We start from the raw sequence: 4,395 nt of genomic DNA on the forward strand, positions 1-4,395 counted from the left end.
ATCATTTTCACCCTTGTATAATAATAAGATCAATATTAATAATTTTTTATTATTACAGGGCTACAAATAAATATGTTTGTTTTTAACCTCTTGCTGCCCACTCATCACATATGGGCGGCAGCAATAGGATGGGCACACTGACCACAAATGTACAGTAAGGCCTTGTACACACGGTTGGTCAAAACCGATGAAAACGGACGGAAGGTCAGTTTCATCGGTCCAAACCGACCGTGTGTGGGCGCCATCGGTCAGTTATCCTTCGGTCTAAAAAAAGAGAACTTGCTTTAAATTGAACCGATGGACGCCTAACCGATAGGTCAAAACCGATGGTTAGTATGCAAAAGCATCGGCTAAAAACCCGCGCATGCTCAGAATCAAGTTGACGCATGCTTGGAAGCATTGAACTTCATTTTTCTCTACACGTCGTTGTGTTTTACGTCACTACGTTGGACTCGATCGGTTAGTTAACCTATGGTGTGTAGGCACATCAGACCATCAGTCAGCTTCATCGGTTAACCGATGCGAACGCTCCTTCGGACCATTCTCATCGGATGGACTGACCGTGTGTACGCGGCCTTAGAGGCATTTTTCCCAGTGACCAATATGCTAATGTGAAATGAGCTGTAGAAATAGTAATTATTAGCAGGGGTTCTAAAAAGCTGACAGGTGTCTGTCTGTTAGAGGATTAGAATCCTGATAATATGTAAAGGTAAACATGTGGTTTATGTTGGCAACTCTCTCAAGCTGATGGTTCCTGGTAGAACTAAGGACTGTCTGGTTTGAATTGTTAAGCCTCCATAAAAATCACCATTTAACTCTTGCAGAAGTGCTGGATGCCTTTGTTTCACGGCTGTGTTTCGCGGCTGTGTGCCATGGTTCCATCCATTGACGGCTACGTCAGTGCTGTGTCCTGAAATTAAGGTTGAAGACAAGGGCTGCTTGAAAAAAGGTCCTATTCTGATGGGAGACTTGTCTGGTGCCTGAAATATCCTGTTCAAAAGCATTTAACAAGCACTTCTGACTATTTATTGAGTGGTCCACTTTGTCTGGTAAGAGGCCCATTTATGCGTTATCACTAGGGATGAGCTGACCACCCCCCCCCCCCCCCCCGTTCGGTTCGCACCAGAACCTTCGAACGGACCAAACGTTCGCGCGAACATTTAGAACCCCATTGATGTATATGGGACTCGAACGTTCGAATTCAAAAGTGCTAATTTTAAAGCCTAATATGCAAGTTATTGTCGTAAAATGTCTTTGTATCAATGGAAAAAAAGTTTTAAAAACGGTTGTTTTTTCAGGAGCAGTGATTTTAATGATGCTTAAATTAAAAACAAAAGAAAATAAAAATTCCTTTTTAAATATTGTACCTGCTGGGTGTCTATAGTATGCCTGTGAAAACGTCTTTGAGAACCCGGGTCTTGGCCGAGGGAACATGTATCAATGGAAAAAAGTTTTAAAAACGGTAGTTTTTTCAGGACTTTTTTCCATTGATACATGTTCCCTGGGGCAAGACCCGGGTTCTCAAAGATGTTTTCACAGGCATACTATAGACACCCAGCAGGTACAATATTTAAAATAAATTTTTATTTTCTTTTGTTTTTAATTTAAGCGAGTGAGTGAGTGAGTGAGTGAGTAACTTGTATAGCGCAGCAAATGCGAACTTAATCGCCTCAAGGCGCTTGACATCCAGAGTAGTACAGATTTTTCTAAGCATCATTAAAATCACTGCTCCTGAAAAAACAACCGTTTTTAAAACTTTTTTTCCATTGATACATGTTCCCTGGGGCAAGACCCGAGTTCTGAAAGATGGAGCAGTGATTTTAATGATGCTTAAAAAAAAAAAAAAAATGAAAAATTAAATATTGTACCTGCTGGGTGTCTATAGTATGCCTGTGAAGTGGCACGTGTTTAGAACTGTCCCTGCACAAAATGAGATTACTATAGAAAAAAGTAATTTAAAACTGCTTGCGGCTTTAATATCCCAATATTCTACGGCAACTGGTCCTTGGTACCTAAAACATAAAAAAGCGCCGCGCTACGTGGATCTAGCCCACAGTTACCAGCACCTAACCGAAAGCTCCCGATCGCTGCTTGCTTGTGACAGCCAATTAACACCATTTTTTTTTTGTATATTTACTCCATGTTGAAAAGCTTGAAAAATGCTGGTCTACATACTGGCTGATGTAGAATGGGATCTAATACTGACCTGTACACCTGTCAGGTAAATTAAGATGAGGGTTGTTATGAATATTAAAAAAAGAAAAGGTGAAGGGGAAAAAAAAACCTGAGCTATGCAATGTAATCTGCTTCAGTTAGATTGGTGATGATTGCTGGATATTGTACCTAGCAATCAACTAATATGATGATTCCCTGAAATCCAGTCCACCAAATCCAGGCCTGCAATCCCTTATACTGCACTGTACATTGTCTCATGCTTGCAATCCAATAGCTTTTCAAATTCTATTTTGTTACTTATTCATTAAAAAGAAATAGCCTTCCTTCTCCTGTGGAGTAAACTGGTGAAAGGGTCATTTTGTTAGACCCGATCCCTACTAATTGTAATGGGTCACTCACATCTACATTAACCTTTATCACATAGTTTACACCAAATGGAAGCAAAAAAATACTGCCTTTCTGGTTATTTAACATCATTAGTGTTGATTTACTAAAATAAATCCCTTAGTTATTCAATTGTCCAATCCTGTGCAAGACAAAATATAATTTTTTTAAATCCCCCTGCATGTGATTGGGTATTCAAAGTGAACATTGTTCCGCTTTATTGCAGCCTTTCCCAAATTTTTGACACAGATCAATATTCACATCTCAGAGAAATCCTGCTACATTATCACACTCACAGCTCTCGCTGCATTAGCATGATCAGTAAGCTGTTAATATAATAATGAAGAAATCAGTAAGGAATGTGGTGTACCTAGCGTATACATAGAGCAGATGATCTTTTAACACCCCCTGTCTATATGCACATTAGTTGTGCTTAGAACTACTCTCCCATTAAATGCATTATGGAGTGTTTATGCATATAATGGGCCTAATTTACTAAAAGATATGCACATTAGGTAATACATCAATCATATGCACGGAAATAAATTGCGATGCCTCTGGATGTTTGTGCATAGGCTATAGTGTATAAAGTATATGCAGAATTTACTAACAAGTGTGGATTGTTATTAAATGCATGATCCACAAACAGAAGCGAACTGAGTCTATCACTCCTATTAGCATTTTTAAATGTGCATATCATATAAGAATAAAAACTGCATCAAGTGCACAGTGTTCGTTTCATAGACAAAATCATTTTTGTCAACTTAATTAACACTATTTTAGTTGACTAAAATAAGACTAAAACTAAAACAATAGAACAATGACGAGTCTATCCCGAACCTGCATTGTGATAACAAAACTATATGGATCTGACTGCTGAGTTCAGTAGTAGAAATGGGAATGTTTAAAGCAATTGTAAACTGCATCTGCTTTAAAAAAGTAAAGCAATTGCATAATGTGCAAGTATGCACCAGTAACATACCTGGCTGCATCCAGGGTTAATAAAAACCTAAAACAATTCAGATGACTAAGACAATACGACTAAAACTAAAATGGCATTTTAGTCAAAAGACTATGACTAAAACTAAATTGAAATTTAACAAAATTAGCACTACACCATCACATAAGAATAGGTAGGGGGCATCTACTAAGCTGCTGAAAGAAAAAAACTAAATTAAGAAAAAGGTTTTTCTTATTTTTTTTCTATTCCTGATATGTGCCTGCTGTGCCATGTACTTTTATGAGAAACAGGACCGGGGCCAGCAATAGGCAGGTCAGGCAGCTGCCTAGGGCGCCAGGGTAGGGGGGCGGCAAAATCTGGATCCCCAGACATTTGCTGGAGCCCCAGAGGGAGAAGAACCTTACAGTCTCCTTGACCCTTTGGAGAGGTGCGCAGAAGCATCCCTGGAGCCCCAAAGCCTGGATTCCGTCTCCTCCAACTTCCTCTCCACTCCAGCATCAGCAGTGAGGCCCGGAGGACAAGAACAAGCAGAAGGCTGAGCTGTGTGAACTAGGCCAGGAGATAACAGCTCCACAATGTTATGGAATAGGGTGGCTGCTCGCTAGTACTCTTTAATGATGGCTACCAGGTTGGGGTTGTGCCTCCCCCTAACTTTCCTCCTCTGCTCTATCCGACACCCACGTCACGTCAATGACCTCATCATCATCATCTCCTCCATCCTCATCATCACTGGAGCCAACTTGCCAATATACTGTGGCTGGGGGAACATGACCAATTTGTTGTTTTTTAGTGTTCTCAGCAGGCTCATGTTCCTACCTTCCTCAATCTCATAACCAATTTTAGCATAAAGTAATGTCTGTGTATCCTCAAGAAGC

The 4,395-nt window shown here is 40.0% G+C and overlaps 1 non-coding gene across 1 annotated transcript; it reads left to right on the forward strand.

Annotated features, from left to right (window-relative positions):
- The first annotated feature begins 3,374 nt into the window (after nt 1–3,374).
- On the forward strand, nt 3,375–3,442 carry LOC120944580. The gene has a single exon (XR_005750442.1). It is a non-coding gene; the product is annotated as a small nucleolar RNA SNORD50 (small nucleolar RNA).
- Nucleotides 3,443–4,395: the final 953 nt, after the last annotated feature.

This window comes from Rana temporaria, chromosome 6, assembly GCF_905171775.1.
Source record: "Rana temporaria chromosome 6, aRanTem1.1, whole genome shotgun sequence".
Taxonomy (NCBI): Eukaryota; Metazoa; Chordata; class Amphibia; order Anura; family Ranidae; genus Rana; species Rana temporaria.